Below are 24,034 nucleotides of genomic sequence, written 5' to 3'. Positions count from 1 at the left end.
AGCCTATCCCAGTGGTCGTTGGGCGGAAGGCAGGATACACCCTGGACAGGTCACCAGTCCATCGCAGGGCACACAGACAGACACTCACACACTCACACCCAGGGGCAGTTTAGCATATCCAATTGGCCTGACTGCATGTCTTTGGACTGTGGGAAGAAACCGGAGAACCCGGAGGAAACCCACACAGATATGGGAAGAACATGCAAACTCCACACAGAGAGGACCCCGGTCACCCGGCAGGGGAATCAAACCCAGGCCCTCCTCACTGTGAGGCGAACTTACCATTATACCAGCCAACCCAAACCTAACTGTTTATCTGATAATAACCATTTTTGTAGTCTGCCAGGTCAAGCAGGCTTATTAGAAATCTCATTTTATCTATACGTTTGAATATTTTTTGAACGCCAGTTTTGGAAACTCTTGTTTTTCCATTTGTTTTCCTTTGACCTTACTTATGTAAGTGGATTATTGTATACTTAATATTCTCATAAATATCTCCTGAAAAATTAATAACTGTCTGTTTTAACTGGAAATTAAATCTCTGAAGTTTGGTCTCTGACTTTGGCACAGTACTAAATGAATACTGGTCTCCATGAAAATGATTTGAAATAGAGGACAGAAGTGACAGGCAAGCATGATTGGAGAGCCCCCGTTTTTCTTCCTTATTTAGTGATGGATTAGTGATGGAGTTTATTTATTTATTTTCAAACCAGTGGCCTGTATACTGTGGTTGGCTAAATTAATCATTATGCTCATGTATTCCAAGGCAGATGTCACATAATTTCCAAACCACTGGCATGCAATAGCATATTACACAAAAAATACAATAAGTCCAAGCAAGAATACATATCACCAGAGGGAACTGCAACATGTATATGAGCAAAGAGTAATAAAAAAAAAACAGCTCAGATAGAAATAAAAACTTTTCTCAATATATACATCACAAACTACATATTAAATCAGCCCTTGCACAGTAAATATTTCATCATAGCTCAGCTCTGAATAAAACTCTCATATTGCTTATATTGCAATTGCGCAGACACATGCATTATTGTAGAGGACATGCATGCTCTGTCTGGAATAGTAGAAACAGCTCTGCTCATTGTCATGGTTTTGCTTACAGATTCCGTTTATGAGCAGAATGAAAGACATGCTATCTTTGTTGCAGGTGCCAGAACTGAGAGATATGATGAAAAGAGTGCTCAGCTTCCAATGGAAGCTTTAGAAGATCTTAATACTGTGATTTTTTTCTCTCAAATACTTCTGTTGGTAATACATTTATTTTTGGTTTTAAGCCACGGCACTCATAGTTTGCATTACAGGACGAAAAAGAAGGGCTTTCATTTTCAAAAAGAGCATTATTATGTGCACAACTATTAAACAATTAATAACAACAACTGCATTGAAATATGTACTGTGCATGTAAAAGTATACATTGTGTGGCTCCCCCACTGGAATACCTTTTCATTCTGAGCTCTGCAATGTTGGTTTAAGCCAAATCTGCTTTTCTTAGAAACTCACTCTGTTTGGAATCAGCAGGCAAAGTATTACCTCTGACGTTGTCACAACGGAATTTCAGTTACACGTTTTTTCAATGAGCATCAAAATGTGCTCTCTTTCTCTCTCTCTCTCTCTCTCTCTCTCTCTCTCTTTCTCTCACGCACACACACACACACACACACACACACACACACACACACACACACACACACAAGCACCACACACGCACACACACATATCCCTGTCTTTGCAGGGTGTTTCCACTGATATCTGTATTACTGTTGGTAAATGCTGCTGAGCCTTCCCTAACATAACCTCAGTAATCCAAATGATCTTTCAAATAAATGCTGCACTTGTGAAAAAAGGTAATAGCTACCAGCCAAATGTTGCACCTTGTCATGATTTCCATAATTTGTTAAATACATGGTCGCAAATACAAACTGTGGGCAACAGAAGACAGCATGCATCTCAGTTTCGGTGCATAACAGTCAACAGCTCCCTGTTAGCATTCAACAAAGAGGCACATTCAGGCATTCAAATGATTTTCCAAATAACTGTTTACAGTTGATAATTACTTGGCAAGCATGAGTTCAGAAAAACAGTTAAAGGTTAAAAAGTGCACAGAGGCATTAATTACACATTAGGCATTAAGCATGAAGGCACAACACTCAGTGTGACCCTTTCAAACACTGCACTAATGACTAAAGTTTTCACTCTGAGGCAGAATTCTCTCAAAGGTACATTTTTCAACTGTTTTTCCAAACAGGTGTCCTTCCTTCCATATGCACTGACAGTAAGAAGTTTCTAGAAGCCAGTTGGCTGAGAGTTTAGGAAGGCTTTTTCATTCTGAAATGCAGGGTGTTGAATCTCCCCAGTTACCAAGAAAAAAGGACCAGCCTTCTGCTGAATGTTCAAACATGTATCCCGAATGGCACCAAGAAAACAGGAAAAACACATCTAGGTGGAAAGTGGAGTATTGTATTCCACACTGAAATGCACAGTGTTACTGTAAACAAATTATAGTTACCTTCCCTTAATGCAATGGTCTGTCTGTGGGTATATACTTCCTAAGACTCATACCATGTCACAGCTACATAACTTACATATTGGTTTTATAGTTATTACAATGACAATATCATTTTTCATAGCTGCTGAATAATAGGTTATGCCATTAACAACTGTATTAATCTTGATTATGCAAAAATGTTGTAAACAATAAAGGTTCCAACATATTACATGCAAGAGAAAAACCACTAACATAACAACAAACTGGGGAAGTGACCTTGAGGCCAACAGTCGACGTTGTTAGACACACCTGAATGCATGTGAGAAAGGGGAGGAAAGGGGGAAAAAAGGAAAAGACATGGTGGACCTGTGTCCAGATTGACTGTGGATGGCTGCCAGCTCACTCTCTAAAGATTGCACCCTCCGAGCGTTTTATATGTCAGCTTCACAAGACGAATGGCAGCAGGGTGCATCTGCCACCTATTCCCTCCCCCTTCAAAGATGAATCACCTGGAGTGTCCAGCTAGCCACTAGCCGAAAGCACGGGGTACTGTGATCGTGCTACCAAAGATCGTCACACCTTGACCTTCTGCTCGGGACCACAATGAGGCCCTTGAGCCTCCGGCAGCTGGCGGGCTAATATATCGCTGGCATGCAGAAGGAGGCCAGGAGACTTGTGTACCCCGGAGTTTGACCATCTGTGTCTTATCGGTTGTCATTAAGGTTTCTAATTCAGGGGCCGACTTGGGAATTAGCCAAACGAGGGCCGGAAATGTCATTACCCAGCTCCTGGTGAGGTGTCCTCCACATATTTACATATTTATACACCTTAATTGTCTTTGCTTCACAGCAGTGACATTGAGGGCTGCCAAAACATCAAGGAGAAGTGATATCAGCACGCCTATGCTGGCACATTTGTTCCAGGTATTACGTTTGAAGCTAAACTAGCCTGACAACATTATCCTCCACACTAGGATGGACCATTACACTTGAAATAAGAGGGACTTAACGTTAATGCAGATGGTTATATCGCAACTGCCTCCTTCCACTGCCCTATTATGTTAATTGCTCCCTGACAGTACTTCCATTTATATAAGTACTCAGCACTCCACAAAGTGTTTGTCTCATAAAATCGTTTTATACCAGCTAGGATCAAATATACAGTTACAGCTTGCTTTGTTTATGTGGTAATTAAAAACAAGAAAAGCTTGAATATGCTCTGACCTCTACACAGTTAATTAGCACCTAAGGAAAGAAAACCACCCTCATTTAAAATTCCAAGATTTCACCTTCCATCGGAAACAGGTTTCAAGGATTTTCCTGGGCCTCAAACAGAAACCCTGCCCAGAGAGATATGTGTTATTCTAATGTATTTTCACAATACGCAATCAGCGGGTTTTATGGCAGCATCATTTCAATTTATAAATTCTAACATTTGCATTACAGGGCCAAATGCTGCTCATGGAGTTTATGTGGTACGCACAGAAGCAGAGACATGCAGAAGGCTAGTGAGGTTTACAAAGCAAATAAAAATGCAAAACGGAGCCAATGTATTTTTTATCAAGTTCAAGCAGAAAAGATGAACGATATGGTGCAAAATCTTCAACTAGAAGCAGGGAAGAGCTCACTCAAGTGAGTTTAGGGTGTACAACCACAGTCAAGAAGAATACAATGCAGGATGCCAGGCCCACAATGATTTAACTGTTTTATGTAGAGGAAAACGCTGCAGCTGAGGTCGGATGTAGAAAATAAAGCCTAAAGCACTGAAGATATCAGTATAGTGTGGGTGGAACGTAAGTCGCCTGTGTTCCGAAACAAAAGATAAATACGTCCCTTGGATACTGTGTGCTGTCAAAATTGCTCACTTCTAGCCATGAAACGCCATAATGCGACAGAGATGTGTGCTTTAATCTCTCATTTGTTCACGGGAGAATGTTCATTTCAAAGGCCACACTTCTCCTGCCTGCCTCTTCACACAGGGAGAGAGAGGCCAGGGAAGGAAAGAAAAGTTGCCACACAAGATGTAATACTATTCAAAGGAATGTGAACAGACATAATTTCACAGAGGACTGCAGGCAGCTTTTGTTTCTAAATTCATGAACCAGTGAAGTGCTTCCTTTCAGAGTGCCAGTGTAGTCAGGCACAGGCAGTATTTTTGATAAATGTTTCTTAAATGTGTTTTTGTTTTTTACAGGTTTGTCATTTGTATTAGATGCTCTCAAGAAAATGATCATGCCGATTATATGGAAACACTACAGAATTCAGGTATGAAAAAAAAATTCAAAATGATGAATTAACAACCCCTGTAGTCCTAGTAGCACCTCCTTGTGCAATAGTCATCTTGAGCAGTGCTCAAACTCCTGGTGTTTTACAGTATCCAGCATGGTACAGCACGGAATGGTTATAAATCCTAACCCAGAACTATCCATACCCCTGCTGAGTACCTGTGTCTGCTTCCCATTGCATAACAGAACCTTAAAAGTAACAGAATTCTTTTTAGCATGTGCAGTTACACGATTTTTCATGTGAACTTAACATTAACAGTACATGTAAACAACAGCAGCAAGAGCTGAGGAGCTTCAAGATCTGATTTACTTTTTTAACTTTTGCTTTTATGTGAGCAGTCACAGGCAACAATTCTGACTAGTTAGTGTTTTTCTTTTTATATTTTGGTTATTTGACTCATGACACTGCATGATGATTCTGTGATGATTGCATTCGACTAAGCAGTGGTTTTCACCATGATTTACTCCACCCATACATTCAGATTTCAGCTCGCTTGGTACTCTTACCAGAAGGGTAACCAAATTCATGTACAGCACAGGTCACCTGGCGGTGGAAATGATGACAAAATGCATGATCTCTGTGTCTATTATTTTTTGTGATGTAACATTGGAGTTACATAACTAAGATAACAATAGCAGCAGCCATCTTTAAGTCCAAAGTTTATTGACTTTTTGTTGCCAGACAGCATCAGAAACTGCATGAGCAAGTCTATTTTGGATTACTGGACAGTTCAGGTCAAGTGCCTGCTTATTTACCAATGCAGATTGCACAATCCTAATTAGGGACATTTGTTAGTGACATGAGCCTCATAGATTCGCTCCTGTAAAAAATGGCAGGGGGGTTGATCTCATTGTTTTCTTTGGGAGGCTAAAACCTTGTGTTAAAAGCTTTTTGTAGCTAGAAATATAGCCTGGCTAACTCTGCCTGTGAGATATCTATATGCCTCAAAATTGTCAGACAGCAGTTATAGGGTAAAATAATATGTGTGAATTCTCTGACTTCACTCTATAATCAAGAAACACTCAGGGTGAAGAAAATTGCTTTAATGGTACAAAAGCAGTCTTCATGGTGAATGTCAAGAAACTTCTGTTGAATAGCTGTTGAATTAGTAGAACATTGCTTTGGAAGAGAATACAAGAAGTTGACCAGAAGCATGTTTTATTAAAAAAAAACTATCTTTCATGTGTGTTCCACTTTACCCTGTGCGCCCCTTGTATTATCTTCTTATAAAGGCTAAATCCTAATGTGATAACTCAGCTCTGGGATATCATGATTACAGGCTAGACTGAGAACAGTAACAGCAGGGCAGCTGATACACATTAAATATCCATATACACATTTCTGATAGATACTTGTAAAAGTGCTTTGGGGATACATTTTTCACATTCTAACCTAGTGTTTGATTTAGATAGAGCCCCTTTCCTACTTCTCCATGAAATAAAATATATTGCTGTTTTATTGCTAAATCATTTCTTGTGTATTATGGCAGTTACGGTGTTTATTGTTATTACTGTTCATTGTATGAATTGATGAAACAACATTTAAAAAAACAGATTTCCTGTGATGGAGAAAGCAAAAATGCGGCTTGAAGATTTAATACCTTTAATAAAGAATGATAGTGTGTTAGTTTTGTGTGATATATATAAAAAAACTACACATTTCAAAAGGCATATATACATATATATGACCACTCTCGGATCAGAAGACCATGGGGGCAATTGTAACAATCGTACATTGTCTTAAGGCATTTATTTAGAAAACGATTAACATATTGTAATGAATTTGTTGGTAGACACGCAGAAAAATGCGATTTCCATTTATAATTTTTGTGTGTCAGTGCAAGAAATGAAAACTGGTACGGGCGTACTTGGTCAACACTACACAACCCAGAAACTGGGCCTTGAGAATTCGAGACTTTTGATCCTATCTTTTGTATTTCGACAGAGTTTCGCCACGCCGCACGTGTTTTCGGTTTTACTCATCCACCGCCGTCCTTTCAGGGCTTGTCGTGCCTTCTCCATCCTCTCCTCTCTTCCCCGACCTCTCTCCATCTCGCGCCTTCTCTCCCTCTCCTTCTATTTTCGGCCTTGTCCCTTTTTGCTACGCCCACCGCGGCGAGCTCAGCCAATCGCGGCCCTGGAGGCGGATTGTGGGCGCGGTCTATGAGTCCTCGCTCGTACTGAGCTGAGCTCGTTTGAAAAAGAAAGACGCTTTGGCTGAGAGAGTGCGGACATAGTCTTGTCTCGTCCGCTCGTAGCTCAGAACCGACGGAGAGGGGCTCACCGCGGAGGTCACGGAGACAGGAGGAGACTCTATGAGAGGATAACCGTGTGTGCTCTGAGGAGTACCGCTCCGTGTGGATTTATCGTCTTCTTTGTTGCTCCCCAGCGTGAGGTTCTTCTTTTTGCGCTTCAGCTCAACGCATCACCAGCGTGTTTGACTTTTCCGCGTGTTAAAGAAATGAATGAAAACATGCATAAATAGATGAATGAAGAACAGCTTCCCGATTCCACCCGCCGTGGTTTAAAATTGAGGAAAACTTTTTGGGTATTTTCTGATAACATTTTCACCCTTCTTCTATATCTACGACCCTGAAATTCATCTGTACGTCTTTAACAGCGTAGCAGGTTAGCAGTAGCTCAGCGAGGCAGCGGTGTTGAATGGATTCACCCTCTCAGGTGGCAGGGAATGTTACTATGAGAATGGCTGGATTACCTTTCCTTCGCGGAGGAGGCTGCTGAGGAGGGGTGGAGGGCTGGGAGGAAGAGGAAGAGAAGAAGGACTCCGAGCTGCGTTCCTCCACTTAAGCCACGACTGGGACGAGCCCTGTGACTGCCTCTTACAAGCTGGTCGGATACGCGCAGGACAGTGAGAGGAGCGCAGTCAGCCTTTGCAGTCTGGGTAGGTTTTTTGCCTCTGTCTCATTAAGCTTCTGAAAAGCTTCTTAAGCTTTTTATTCCGCCCAGTGTAGTGATACTGTACTATACCGTACGTGTATGTTATCTATGTTGTAGTATGTTGCTGCAGAGGCTTATCATTGTCTGGGATCTGTTTGTTTTCTGTGCAGATTGCTGTTTTGTCTTATCTGCTTTCAACTGTATTTTACTGCGTGGATTATTGACTGCTCCCAACTTTGGTCCTGCAAAAAGCATGCTCTGTGACATAAATTCATTCTGAAGCTTGTCAGTTCTTGACAGTTGACATGCTGATGCGTGTCCTGATGCATGTCCACGTTCAACCAAACTGCCTCAAATGTGTTCATCTGAGAAGTCAAAGGCATGCTCCTTTTTTGTTTTGTGCCGTCACAACGTCCCCTTGGAGCTATTCTGGGCCAGCCGGCTGTGGTTCATGCAGAGTTTAATTTGGAATGCCCTACTAATTGTAATTTGTACCGTGTGACAAGACGTGTTTATGTTGTAAACGTTCCAGCTTGTCTAATCCGTTTTCATGATTGGTGTATCACCGGTCTATGGGGGACTTTTTTTCTTCCCCCCCTTTTCCATCTCATTAAGATGGATTTTGTTTTATCCAATACGCCGTTCTCAAACTGAATCTAGAACTCCCCTCCGAGGAGTAGCTACTCTTTGCAAAGCAGCAGCACCGAGGGGTGCTCTCAAAGCAAGGAGAGCAGTCTTTTTGCTCGGCTTCCAAAGTTTTTCTTCCCATTCCCACTTCAGGGTCTTTAAAACCTCAATCTAGGAGGAGATTCATGAGTGGTGGAGCAGAGCTGATAAAAAAGTGGCCTGTTGCTCATGTGGCCAAAATCATCACAGCTAGGCTTGGCCGGACGCATGGACATTACCAAAGAGGAGAGAAGGAGCAATGTGTGGGACGGGACCTTCTCTTTTTCCTCCTTGTTCCCAGTTTTCATGGGTGGTGGCAGGATCTTTGTGTACCCTCACTTGTTATGGGCCACAGGCAGCGCAGTGCTGTAGGAGGACTCAAGGCAGGCACCAAGAAGACTCAGTTGTTTCACGCGTGTAGGTCTATATTAATCCTCTTTTCTCACTCTGGCTGTGATAGACAAGAGAGACTGACATTTCAATTGAAATAAGGGGGGTATTTAATATTTTCTCTTTTGTTCTCAGCAACATATGAAGCAGCCTGCTTTTTTATTTAATCCGTTGTGGATGTGTGTAAGCCTCTCTGTGTTCTCCCCGTCTCTCTCTCTCTCTCTCTCTCTCCTTGAGATTAAACAGTTGGTTTCAATATGATTCATTTTAGAACCGCTTCCCTGGCTTTCACAACCCAGCACTTCAAACTGTCTCGCTGTGGATGCAATAATGTCTGAGCCCACTGCACTGAATGATGCTCAAGAAGGCAATCGTAGTGCGGCCGCATAAGCTTTCATCCTGTTATAAAAAGCAGGACCCAAGGCCACAGCTAATTGAGATAGCACACAATGTGCTTTTTGTCACCAGCAAGTTTGTAAAGCTGAGATTTGACTCATGTCTCTGACCAGCAGGGGCTTCAGAATCTCTCAGCTGATCTGCCACCAGTTTTACCTTTCAAATCTTAATACCAACATAATTATACACTTAAGGAGATTCTGCCATTAGAGCAGTATTCTTACTCTGAAACCTTTTGGACATCGTGCTAGTGAAGCTGCACTTCTCTTTTTCACCTTTAGGGGGAGCACAGCACAAATCATGAAGCAACATACCTCATTCCAGTAGCAGAAATAATTTTCTTCCAAAGCCATCTCCTTCCATGAATAACGATAAGGGCAGTTTCCGGGATGAGATGGCTAAATGATTATCTGGTTTGGGAATTGATCTAGTTATTGGAGAGGTTCATCCATTCAACTCGACATCCAAAACATGCAATCGATTCACACCACTATCGCCAGGGGAGATTTAATCCCCTGTAAGGTGATAGGCTTATTCTGCAGAATATTCTTGAATTGTGCTGGCCATGCCTGACTCAGTTTTTTGAGATACAGATCTGTGATGTCTGCACCTGGCAGTTCTACACATGGTGAAGCCCCCAAAGCTGTCCAAAAAACAACAATGTGAAAGTGCATGATAGAACACAGGACTGTATTTCTAGTAAAGGAGGTCATGTGGGTGGTGGTTTGTCAGTGCGTGTGTCCAGTTTTTGCCCTGTAAAGGTATGAATGAAATATTGATCAGATTCGGCAGAGCTCAGTGCTTCTGAAGGAAGCTCAATGTACAGCAGGACCCCAAAGATATAGCCTTGAGGTTTGTTTTTGTTCTTGAGGCTTGTGTTTGTTTACTAGTGGGTAATTTATATGAAATATATAACACTACTGTGCAAGCACATTTATCTGATAAACTAACACCTTTTGCAGCAGAAAAAAGTGGAAGAAGATTGGACTACGGGTCCCTGGAATAAGATCAGGCAGTTTTTTATCGGCAAAATCCACTTGCCATGTGCAACTGTGCCAGTTTGATAATACCCTTCCAGTTCCTTTTAGCCACATCATTTGTGCCCAAGCAACTTTGGGTCATTGATCAAATCTCTGTAATAGGGGGGATTGGGAGTTTACTGGACCTTGAAGGAATATGGCTGGAGGTCCTGCATTGGACCACACGCATCTGCAGAAAGAAACTATCAGATAATAGAGAATAAGCAATGAACAGAATAGAGTGTGTACAGTGGTGTGCGGCATGCATATACTATCATATGAAATATTCATATTCCAAATGTGCAGTGTTTTAGGGAAAATAATTAGTATCTGGAAAGGAAAGTGGCCAGAAGCTTCAACTGCACACTGACTAAAATAAAGCACAAGCGATGAGGAGAGATGGGTGTGATATGTACACACGATGAGAAGCATACATATGAGAAGCATGAAGCCTTTAAAATCATACAGATACATAATGCCAGTTCTTCCCTTGATGAGTTCTGCTCTTTGTCCTCATATTACTTCTTCCAGTTATTCTTGCAGCCATTAGGTTCAGCGTAATTTGTTGTGGCCATTTGCATGCTTAATTAAATGTTCTATTCATGCAAATAAAAAGGTCACCAAAAAATACCCCACTAACCTCTCAGCCTCGGACAGCCTGTCAGGCAGAACAGCCTTGAACTTACTCGAGCGTGCTATGTTGAGAGTACGGGTGTCGATCGCAGTTCATGCCACAACACTCCGGGGTAGAATAACTTTGCATATTTGTTTATTTAATTATTTATTTGACTTCCCAAGATCAACGCTGTCAAAGTTGTCTCCAGCCACTGAAATGGAAATGAATGCATAATTGTAAATCAACACAGTCTTAATAATTCACAAAGAAAACCTAAAAGGCACAATTGTTTATGAAAGAAAGAAAAAGAGAGAGAGAGTGAGAATCAAATGGAGAGTGAGAGAGAGACCAACAGAGGGAGAGCAAATGAGTTTTGAGACAAAAATTACGAACATAAAAACAGAAGATTTTCTCCATTAAGAAATTTTTTTAGACTTTTCTATAAATCCAAAGTCTAGTCTAAGTACACAGTTCTTTCCATCGGGGAGCTCATTTTATATCTGTCCAGGTGTACTAAAAGGGCCATCAACACATGCATATGTGTCATATAGACATTATTTCCTTAGCATAATCACCAATTCCACTTACTTTCCAAAAAAAACCCCCAAAACTATGAGCTGTTTACATGCCAAGTGAGTCAAATTATTGCGCAGGAAGACTAAATTAAGGGTTTTGTGTTGGTTATCATATAGTATATTAAGTCATTCATTAGATAAGCTCAAGTAGCCTACAATGTAATTTAAAGGGGGATTCCTACTCCCTTAATAGAGGGGACACTTAATTTAAATGGATTCGGTAATTCCCTGTCCAAGCCCGAATAAATGCACTGTAATAAAGAGACACATCAATTAAGCCCTCTCTTCAAATATGATGCTGATGTACTTGATCAGGAAATGTCGTAGTTGAGCTCAATTGTTCCCTCTCATAAACCATCCCTTTCAAAAACACTGTTTACCATGAAAACTATGCAGTTCTTAAAGATGCCATGATTCGTGAACTGATTCATAAACAGTAGTTATTAGAGGGGAATTTGTGCCCAGAGATATGGCTTTTTAGCAGCCTCAACCCTCTTGTTTTGACTCAGTCATAACCCATTACCCATTGGCTTTTGTATGCAACCAAAAACATTGTCACTTTGCTTTTAACTATAAGCACTGAAGCATGTCTGTGCCACTGAAGGTGGATTTAAATTGGCTAAAGAGTTCCATACATGGATGAGATGGTGTGATATCGTGTGTCCATTAACTCTCAGCTCACTCAGTATGCATGGCCCTGTTTGCTCTCTGATGGCAAATTGCACCATGACATTAGGAGTTGGAACAGGAAGCATCCTTGCAAAGTGCAGTCAAGGGGCCAAGGGGAAAATGATTTATTTGACAAAACGGGGCTGGGATCAAAGAGGCTGGCCAAAAAGAAAGCGGCAGGATCCAACGACGGCCGATCACAGGAGGAGTCTCCACCAATCAACCCAAGCAGCGGGGCCTTTCCCCTGAATTTTAATTGGCTACTGTGTACTGGGCAGCCTTCGCAGGCTTCAAGCTGGAGGCCATTACATGCGGTGACAGGGTCAGCCCCCACGCTGCTGTTGCTCAAATCACTGCAAAGACAATCTACAGCAGGCCCAGAGTTCACATGTGGGCAAACACACACACACACACACACACACACACACACACACACACACACACACACACACACACACACACACACTCTCAAACTTAATGCATGTAATAGGCCCGTCATTACTGTCCTATATAATTAATATGCTGGTAAGTCACACAGTAAAATGCTAATGTAATTAACCTATCATCACAAGCCATGGTGGCCAGCTATTAACAAGGCAAAAAAGCTACTGTCTAGATGAAGACACTGATGAGATATTTGTCTCTGGATGTCAAAGGGCCTTACTAAACAAATTATGTCACAGTTTCATTGTGGCTGTTTCTGCTGATGTAATCCAAATCCAACCTGGTCTCCTCTTTTACAAAGTCCAATTTTACCTCTGTTTGTACTGCAGTTCATAAACAGTGGCAGCACCAGCACAAGGGCTCTATGGCCATCCATTAGTGCTTGTTGAGAGGACTAGGGTGGGCATGAGCGTTGTATTTTTCGCTGCCTCTGAATTAGCGTCCCTGATGGTGGGGAGGGGAGGTGGATGATTGTGCTTAGCCCGTTTCCCTGGCATTTCAATCAGGAGCCCATGTTCTCTACATTTGGCACTGTGACTCAAATAACCTATCAATCCGCTAGCCATCATTGTTCTAAAGATGACTTTACAGTTGTGATTTTTGTAACTAGTCACCACTGAGCAATGGAAAAATGAAGAATAGAAAGTTTGAGCAAAGTGGGCATTTATTAATCCATAGTCATGAACATGTGAGCTTTGACATAAGCAGTTCATGTTTGATGGAGATTTATGTACTCTAAAGCAGTGAGCCATCGTTTCTGAAAGAGACTATAGTGGATTGTCAGGCTTGACAGGTAAACGTACAGAAAAAGAAAGAGGAGTAAGGACTTAGATGATTAATTCTTTGGAAAATAAGAAAAGTACTTGTGGAACTAAATTGAAGCCTTTTGAAAGAAATGAATTACTCCCATACTTTCCTTCATAGCGCAAGAAAAAAAAGAATGGAAAGTGTGGCAATCATGAACGTTGGAAGGCTTTCATCATATACAAATAAAGTCACCACTTCACTTTATAGTTCAGTAAGGAAAGTAATTTAAATGTAGTGATTAAAGGGAATGTTTCCAATTAACCATCTTCATAAGGGAAGGGGAGGTATATGTCTAACCTTTTGTCTATCTTTTATACCTTGAAAACAGACCACACTGAACTGTATCCTAATTAGCAATTATCATTGTCCTTTCTGTTTGTGGGTTGGTTTTTGAAAAGGGCAAACATGACAGTTACATTAGGGCTTATTGTATCAGATTTCGGTTAGGAGGAGATGATGAAATGTCAGGCCTTGCATTACTTGGACCACATCTTGGACATCTTCCATGTTGCTTTATTTCATATTCATGAATTTTGAATAAAATGTCAATAAATTAGCTACAAACCTGTTTAAGAATTTGACATTTGATTTTTTTTCTGGGACATAAGGCTAATTATTCCTAGAAGCACATTACATTTCATATTATCATGTTCTGCTTTAGAGGCTGTTCTTAATACATTTCCTCCACTATGTAAAAAAAAAGGTTTAAGGACTCGATTAAGTAAAGATTAAATTGATTTATTTCTAACAATCAGTCAAAACTACTGTTGATGGCAACATGCAGAATTTGTGTTTTCGCTCTTTTGACTTTAGAAAAAATGTCCCTAGTTTAAAAAAAAGTCTAGCTTCTATGAAAAAACCTAACTAGTCTAGCTTTTAACAGAAAAAAAAATATTTTGAAGGCAGGACATGGATTAGGTTTATGCATTTTATTAGGTGATTTTAAAGATCATCAGGTATGTTGTATGAATGATGTATGAATGAAGCATCAGAAAATAAGTAAAGAAAACCTGGCTATTTTCATCCCTGGCCGCAAGTGCCTATAATATAGTGTAATATGAGTGAAAAGATAAATTAAGTTATAACAAGAATAAGTACATTGGAGGCTCTAGAGGATCACTTTATTATCTTATAATCACTGTATTATCAGAAAAGTGTCCATTAGTATCCATGCGATGCAATTAGCATTTAAAAGCATTTAGAAAATGTGGCACTGTGCATTGTGTTTGTTCCAACCTCAGAAAAATGAAATTTCATGATACATCTCTTTCTGACTATACTATGAAATATATAATCAACTGTATTTTTACTACATTGCCCACCCCTAACTGACCAAAGCTTTCTGTCAGACTGCAGAAATGGTCACCACACTTTTTCTCTTATCGGCTGCTTCCTTCTCGAAGTGAAGCTCAGCCAGACGAGTGATGTTCATGAGATTAGCAGCAGGCCGGTATGGAAATCCTCTGCTGATTAGATGCCCTTCAGCCCAGACATCTGCTAGGCTTCTGACTATTAAAAGAATTCTTTTACTGTTGTCAGCACCTCAGCTTTTCCCTCTACCTTGGTTAAATTCTGTGTGAAGGCTCAAGGCTTCCTGCAGTCTTATCGGAACACAATCCCAGTCCCCCGGTCTTTTCTGTCTTGTATACTAAGTGTTAGCCGTGATAAAAGCTGTATTCTGTATTCAAGACTAAATAAAGAACTTTATCAAATGTAAATCCCTAGGTAGAGCCATTGTTGGGGTGGAAAAAGACATGTTACAAGTCTTTATTCATCTTATGCATCTACAATTTGTGCTGGCATTCTGATGTGGGGATTCAGGCTTCCTCAAAAGGCATTCGTCACATCCATGGTTGGATTTATGCTCACCTTTATGCACTAGTTGGATTTCTGTTGATAGCAATGGACAGCAGTGGCGGAGAAATAAAACTCAATGAAAAAGAGGACAGCTGAGGGGTGACTGAGCGATTTGATGTCTAAATATAGGACCCCTGTCTCTGCACATCTTTCATGCATGCTGGCAGTCCCGACAGTAACGGTCTATGTGAGAATTGACTCATTCAGTAGGAGCCCATGCTATTTTTTAAACATCTCAGGGGTTGAAAAGAATGTGTACTGTCTCCACGTTCCCCCTCCCTGCACTAGGCTTGGCTAAATGACTCATAATTTCTCTCACGCAATACCTACAGGCGTAAATCAGCCCAGGGAGCATTAAGCAGAATGTGAACAAGATTAAATGGCTTTGGCAACTTTCATGCCATACATCTTAATAGAATTTGCTTGGACCTTTGCTCTGTTCAGGTACATACCATGTCCACTAGTGCACAGTATAATGACATTGGGCTATAAAAGTCAATAGCTAGCTTATTGTCTTATGGGTTGGACTTGGGCTGGCCAGTGACTAGTTAACATAAAATGTTATCTGTCAGGGAATGAAACAGCGCTAAGCAGTAGAGTTATTGTTATGGCTCACAATCCTCTTATATTATGATATTATAATATAATAATTGTTTATATTTCCCCAGTTCATTTATTTTAAGCATTTATTAATCAACGCTGAACAAGTCAAAACACATATTCTGGTGTAATATATCAAAATTAATTTAATTCTTAAAAGTCAACAAAAATAGGAATGAAAAGATAAAAACAGAATAATGTATATTTCAATCCTTAGATCATTTTTGTTATTGTTATGTTGCCTGACCCGCTTAACAGCATTATTCATAGTTTGAACTTTAAGCAAGTCCCCAACAAGGTAACTTAAATACTTTATCAAAGTTTATAATAAAAAGAGGTAAAATATCCAATATAAGTAATTCCTCTAAATCACTTTTTAATATAACCAAAAAATATTGCTTCAGTGGATCTTATATCATTTGCCTCAAGATTTATATTCAGCCTTGCTATCATAGCACATTAATTTCAGACACTCCAAAAAGTTCTTGCTGTTTTTTCAACACCTGCGGGCAGTGAAGATGAACATCAACGCTGTTGTGAAATTTAAACGCAAGCCCTGGAAAGGTCACAGCATCGTGTGAGATTAGTAGCGAGAGAAAGGTCACAGAGATCCCACTTTTCCTCCAGATAAGAGGGGGCATTATAGCACATCTTTCTCTAATTAATATGGGTAATAACGCAGAATGCCTCCCTTTTATTCTGTGTCCTGTCTGTGGGCGATACAGAAACTGCTCCTTTGTGTGAGCTGGTGCGAAGGACTGCCTGAACTGCCTAAAGTCACTTTAATCAGAAAGAAATTTGTTTTTGCCATGACTGTCAGGAATATAGCTAGTGACAGGTGTCAAGGTGATGCATGTGTGTCAATGAAAAGCAAGCAGACATTGAGACTTGGCTGTGATGAATGAGGATTAGAGAACATTGGGGTACTCAGCATGAACTTGCAGTCACTGTTGTAGTTACCTTCCATCGTAATACTAGATGCTATGAATGTTATTTAGAAATATGTCTTACAAAGAAAAAGTTACATTACATATAAACAAAAACACTGTGAATCATGCACAGCACTGCAAGATTTTTTATGGTAAAAGACAGAGTTAAGTGGACTCAAAAAAAACAAAAACTGGAAATAGAAAAACTTAAACAAGTTCTTGGGCAGTATATTGGGAAGAAGATATAGTATATAGTTATTTAAAATCGAATCATATTTAAATATGATAATGGCAAATATCTAGTAAACTGCCAAAGAAACACATTCCACCCATTTACATTTTACCTGGATGAATCAGTCTGCATAATTTGCCTGAAACAATTGTAGCTAGAAAAAGAAACACGTCCAACTTGCATTCCCATCTATAAATAAGCACTTTTTAAATAACGTTCCTGCTCTTGTTACTGTAAAATCACAATACTGTTATTACAACTATAAAAGGTGCTTTCACCAAAATACTTACACCTTTCTCTCACAAAGATAATACTATACTCTGCAGCTACTGGAGACAATGTGAAGGTATGTAGAAGAAATAGATATCGCTCAGCCCTAGTTCTGAGGAACACTGTGTCCAAAAACCAACTATATAATTGTAATGGACTTTCCTCAGAGACATAAAAAAAGACCTTGAGCCACTCCTTTTGGGTACAGACTGTCTGCAGGAACAACACTTCTTATCACTCCAACATGAATGAGCAGAATGTTCTATAGGCTGAATGGCGGTCATATGTAAATGTGGCAGTGAATTCAAAGCTGTCTGTTTTTGCAGTTTAATTTCCATATATGGACATGAACTAGGCAATGAACTACACTTTTTAAAATGTACCTCTATTTCAAGAGAGCAAGTAAAATTTGCTTTTTCATGAAAACATGAACAAAATTACCAAGAACAAAGCATACAACAGGCCAGTAGATGTTCTTTATTTCTGCTTGACCTTCGAGGTTGTTCTGGCAAATCCTATTAGAGTTTCTTTTGTAGGCCAGCCACCCTTGACACAGCTTTCCTCCCTTTCATTGCCATCTAAAAACCACTGACAAAAAAAATCATCACGCACAAACAAATAACGCAGTGGCCAACAGTCCCTTAAGAGCATCCTGACAAGTTCCAGGGAATGGAGCCTCACCCACAGCTCAATGAAAAAATTATGGCGTGAACGTAAACACAGCTTGCCGCTTCCCCATCAAAGCTTTCTCTGGCTGTAGTGGCCAGTCCATCAGCCAGGGTGTTAGCCGCGCCAGTGGCTTTAGCGTTCAGTTGCGGCAGCAGAGACTGATGAAGGGGACTGATATTGAGGTATGGACTTCTCCATTGCCTTGAGTTACTCTGTCAGCAGCATCAGTCTTCCACTCCCTCCCTAAAAGCTTCTCCCCAGTCAATTCCCTTTACCTGCTCACTGCTGAATGTGCTCTTTCACCCCATGTAATTAACGGCTCTCGCGTCAATCCACCATTTACTGCTTGTAAATTCACCAAGCTGCCTCAAGAACTCCCACAGTGGTCCAGGCAAACAAGAAAGCATAGATTTTTCTTCATCTAGGCCGCTAATCCCATTTTTTATGCATAAATCAAGAACCTTAATCTCTGGAAGGTGGGGATTTGCAAGCCTGGACAATAGAAAGATGAAAATAGAGGGAGCTATGAGGTGGTCTGGAGTTCGCTGGTTGGTTGTTTTCAGCTCATCCAGGAAGCATCTGGTAGCCTTGGCTTGGTGTGTCCGTTGGCATGCTGGATGTCAGGGAGGCTGTTCGCAGCGCCTGTGGCAGACTGGGCAGAAGCTGATGAAATGCGTGTCTGGGAGGCAGTCCACTGAGCAAAAACTCAAAATGCATTGAAGAGGTGCCAGTGTGTCAGTGAAGCCTCCACTTCCCTCCCACACCACAACAACAGCAGCATTGACGCTTCACAGGAACACATAATAATGTGTCAGGATTTGAAAAATGGAACTCATATAATTTTAATGAACTTTTTTTTAGTCTTCTTCATTTTGCACTTGCTCTTTAAAGACCAAACTCAAGGGCTTTGTTTATACACTACAAAGAACACACACAAAAAAGAGATTCATCGAACGCAAGAAACTACAAAAATCCAAGTCCACTAATTAGATTCTAACCAGTCAACAAAGTTAAATGAAGATACCATAGTGATGCAAAGTGGAGCAAGCTTGTGATATATAAGTGATGGTGCTAAACCAGTGATACCTTTGTCATCTAGCATAAATAATGTCATATTCTTGACAGTTACAGACAGTGTGCATTGGTGAATAATGGTCATCCTGCTTCAAACTGCAAGTCAGGAACTGACTTGGACTGTCAGCAGTCCTGCCTCTAAAGTGGTCCCTAATGACTCTGCTCTGTTAGTCCAAACGACCACCTCCAGCTGAGTGCTAGACTTAACTACCAGCTTCTTGACACCATGGGGTTTGTACATAAGAAGTTACAGACATGGAGCAGTCCCAAACGGAATTGCTTCATTAGCGACAATTTGACATATTACTTGGAAATATCGAGGAATATTAAAAGATTCTCTCTATATTTTGATGCCTTTTATGTATGTGGGTCCACACTTAAATTCTTCATGATCAAATTTATGATTTACATAAAGGCCTGTGCCCAGTGTCAGTATATTCAGTTACTGTGGTAACAGCCTCTAATGAAAGGAAAATCTCATTTATAGCCATTAAAAATATATGTTGATTTATTTCATGCAAACCATAGTAAGACAGCAGTATTTCCACAAGTAAAGATGACTGAACTTTTAAACGTTGTCCAATGTGATATCCTACATGAATGCCAAATTTATTCCATGCAACATATATAAGATTGTTCTTGAAATGCAGCTGTACTGTTTAATCGCACTCTGTACTGCACCCTGACATAATGCTTGTACAAAAAGCCATCTCTACACCTTCAGACTTGGAAAAACTCATGAATAAAAAGTTTTGTTAGATCTCGTTTATTAGGCAGAATGGGTCATTTCAAATGGCTTCTTGCTTCAGGGCAAAGGTCAAGACTGAGATGTTAAAGTTCATGGGATATTTGCTGGGTTTTTTTTGAAAGTCAAATGTAAAAGTCAAATGTAAGGACAATATGAAATTATAAACTTCTCACAGTGTACTTACATAATATCACAAGATTTTCAGATTTCTGTTCTGACAGTCTGTTTTACTATAATTAACTTCAGTGCTTCACTGAGATGTGTTGAAAAAGCTGTTATGAGTATGTGTGGTTATAAAACAAAAATCCCCAAAAAGTTCTCTTGGAGTAAGATTTTCAGTTAAAATGGCATTGTATAAGGCTGTGTATAGTAAGTAGCATAGTATATTAAAAACATCTGTACTGTACATGTACTGTATAGCATATGAAGACATGAATTGAGTGCAATATGAGTGTCAGATTTTATTTGTTGTGGGTGTTAGAGACATGTACTAGGCCAGTGAAGGCTCCATCAGTACATGGTTCTCCACAACAAATGAATAGATGCGCAGTACTATGTGTGCTACGGTCTCGTTAGAAAAGCCACGGCCTCATTAGCATGTGGGCAGAATAAGTGCACATGCAAGGGCGTTTGCACTCGTGTCTTACTGCCTTCCACTGCAGAGAGCTGTGAGAACATTAGGCTTGATCTCGACTTGCACAGCCTAAATAAGGTCAAAAATTGCCTGTGGACATAGCTCTTTTAGCATACAGAAAAAGCCACATTTCCTGCTACTTTGTTATATGTGCTGTACATTTTTAAATAGATTACCACTTTACGGTCTTAAAAATAAAGGTTTTTAAATGGTCCTTGGCTTAGACGTATGATTCTAGGAAAAACCTTGAATTGGTCTAGAGCCTTTATGCTTTATTATGCATTATGCTTAAAACTTTAAAAATAGTTTATTAAACAAAACAACTATTTAAAGGTTCTTTAGGCAACCAAACATGGTTCATCTATGGCTTCGCTCCAGGAACTCTTTTTGTCACTTTTATTTTCAAGAGCATAGGATGTGTACTATATATCACTTCTAGCTTAAAGCTAACATTCAGTCATTGGCAAAAGAACAGGGAGGCATATGATGGATGCAGGCTTGAAAGTGCGTTGCCAATATGCAAAAAAAAGGGGGGATAGATGTCACTGTCTTTTTGAAGACTATTGATATACTGTTGGGACAGCCAGTCTGTGCCAGGAAATGGTCCATCAATCTGCAGAGTGTGCGAACCCTTCAAACGGTGTGCGATTGAAAAGCGGCGAGTTTTTGCCTTGACATAGAAGGGACCTCTTCAGTGCTTTGGCAGATTAAGAGGCTGCAGTTGTGATGAGAGGAGAACCTGGCTGACTGCAGGTTTGGTTGGGATGAATAGAGAAAGGCTTGTGTGCTGCTCAGCAGAATGGAGGCTATTGTTGTGTTTTGGCTGATCAACAAGCTTTGAGATAAACAAAAAGCAACGGAAAAAGCATAGAAACACCTATATGAGCAGGTGAATAGACATGTATACACACACACATCCACATACACACACTCAAACACACATACACTTAAATTAAAAAGTAAAATATTGTACTGGTATTATCTTCATAGGAGCCTCTATTGGCTCCCATTGGCAAATGGTGTTACTGTAGCTGTGCCTGCACTGTAAACACACCTTAATATTAACAACCAAAAGGAAACCTTTTTTTTTCTTTTTGGTTCCTTTAGTAAAAGCTGCATTTTAAGTAAAAATACATTGTGTCTCATGGGAAAGTCAGAGTTTTTATGTTTTATGATTATCATGGGGATGCGAAAATATGAAAACAAAGTTCTCTCTCTTTCATTCTCTCTCTCTGTCTCTCTCTCTCTCTCTCTCTCTCTCTCTCTCACACACACACACACACACACATTTAAATTCCTGAGTTTGTGGGGTATTTCCAGAGGTGAAAAGAGTACTGAAAACCACCAATAGTACTTCCACTGGAGTACATGTAAAAATATTGATAAAGAAAATTATTCAAATAAAACCCTATTGGAGCTAGTTTCTTTTTTATTAGAGAATGTACTGTAATTTAGGTGATTACTGACGAGATCTGTGATTTCATTCCAGTATGAATCTGCAATGTCTGTAGTTTTAACAAGTCTCCTAGGTAGTAGTTCCAAAGTGAATTACCTTCTATAATTCGCTGAACATGGCTCCTCAGTAATAGTAGTTCTCTTCAAATTGCAATATAATAATAGAAATGGTGCTTCCATTTTTTTTACTTTTTTCTTTTCTTTTTGTTTGAAATCTGAAGGCAAGGGTAATGGCTAAAATGGAGCTTAATTCGACTCCCATTTGCCTGTGCAACAGGTTGTTACCATTCAGAAGTGTGGTGCCTGTTGTGTGGTATTCACATGGTGTTTTTAAAAGGACTGTTTGGTGTAATTTGCTGAAATTACACAGATCCTTTAACCCTTATGAAATGGCCAGCCAAATCACACATAAATAACATTACTGGACATACTCTGGTAAAAGTAATCCAGCTCAAATAGGGCTTAAGAGTAATAGGTTGTTTATTGAAAAATGACATCAATTACTTACTGGACATTGAATACATTGAGTTTTTTATTTTTGTTTGTATCTAATCCCAATCTAAAAATATTTTTGTTTTGGCTATATCCTTGCAGATAACTGCTACAAACAAAAGTAAAGCAAACCTCACATTACTAGTTAAGTAGAAAACCTTGTTTAAGACCAAGTCTTAATTAATCTTTAACTGATCCTTATTGTGTATAAGTGTCTGTCTTAATGGGTTAATGAAGAAAATGAATTGACTTGGCTGTTTTTGGTATTCTTGGTCAGTTTTGGCATCAAACACATATTAAGACAACTTCTGGTAATTGACATCATAGGTAGACCTCAACTATGAGAGACAAAATGAGGAAAAAAAATCAGAAAATCACATTGTCTGATTTTTAAAGAATTTATTTGCAAATAATAGTGGAAAATAAGTATTTGGTCATCTACAAACAAGCAAGATTTCTGGCTGTCACAGACCTGTAACTTCTTCTTTAAGAGGCTCCTCTGTCCTCCACTCATTACCTGTATTAATGGCACCTGTTTGACCTCGTTATCTGTATAAAAGACACCTGCCCACAACCTCAAACAGTCAGACTCCAAACTCCACTATGGTGAAGACCAAGAGCTGTCGAAGGACACCAGAAACAAGATTGTAGACCTGCACCAGGCTGGGAAGACTGAATCTGCAATAGGCAAGCAGCTTGGTGTGAAGAAATCTACTGTGGTAACAATAATCAGAAAATGGAAGACCTACAAGACCACTGCTAATCTCCCTCGATCAGGGGCTCCACGCAAGATCTCAGCCCATGGGGTCAAAATGATCACAAGAACGGTGAGCAGAACTGGTCCGTGTATATGAAATAATGAATGGAGCCATGTATTGTGAGATTTTGGGTGCAAACCTCCTTCCATCAGCAAGGGCCTTGAAGATGAAATGTGGCTGGGTCTTTCAGCATGACAATGATCCCAAGCACACTGCCAGGGCAACAAAGGAGTGGCTTCGTAAGAAGCATTCCAAGGTCCTAGAGTGGCCTAGCCAGCCTCCAGATCTCAACCCTATAGAAAACCTTTGGAGGGAGTTGAAAGTCCGTGTTGTCCGCCGACAGCCCCAAAACATCACTGCTCTAGAGGAGATCTGCATGGAGGAATGGGCCAACATACCAGCAGCCGTGTGTGCCAACCTTGTAAAGACTTACAGAAAACGTTTGACCTCTGTCATTGCCAACAAAGGATATATAACAAAGTATTGAGATGAACTTTTGTTATTGACCAAATACTTATTTTCCACCATTATTTGCAAATAAATTCTTTAAAAATCAGACAATGTGATTTTTCTGAATTTTTTTTTTCCTCTTTTTGTCTCTCATAGTTGAGGTCTACCTATGATGTCAATTACAGGCCGCTCTCATCTTTTTAAGTGGGAGAACTTGCACAATTGGTGACTGACTAAATACTTTTTCCCCCACTGTATATCATAGTATAGTGTGCTTATATATATATATATATATATATATATATATATATATATATATATATATATATATATATATATATATATAAAATTTGCTTAAGTAAGAGTGGTGTACTATTCTGGAATGTACCATTACTTTTAATAAGAACCACATTTTATCAACTGAGGTACATTTTTAATATTTCATTGGGCAAAATAGTAAAATCAGATATTAGCCATATATAGACAGATGTTAATATTGCTTCCTAACTCTACCGAGAAACAGGTGTGTGCATGTTAACATATACTGGCACCTCAAACAGCTAATAGCCAATCCCAAGAGACCGGCTTTTCCTTCC

General features: G+C 39.8%; 1 protein-coding gene across 1 annotated transcript in view; it reads left to right on the top strand.

The window, feature by feature from the left end:
• Positions 1–6,984: 6,984 nt before the first annotated feature.
• Positions 6,985–24,034, top strand: part of brinp2 (bone morphogenetic protein/retinoic acid inducible neural-specific 2) — a 120,142-nt gene continuing 103,092 nt past the window's right edge. Inside the window, exon 1 of the mRNA XM_017718429.2 lies at positions 6,985–7,692. The gene's annotated coding sequence lies outside the window, so the exon portion shown is untranslated. The remainder of the gene's footprint in view (positions 7,693–24,034) is intronic.

This window comes from Pygocentrus nattereri, chromosome 2 (assembly GCF_015220715.1).
Source record: "Pygocentrus nattereri isolate fPygNat1 chromosome 2, fPygNat1.pri, whole genome shotgun sequence".
Lineage (NCBI taxonomy): Eukaryota > Metazoa > Chordata > Actinopteri > Characiformes > Serrasalmidae > Pygocentrus > Pygocentrus nattereri.
Note: the sequence above shows the minus strand (reverse complement) of the source record. Positions and strands in the feature narration are given on the sequence as shown.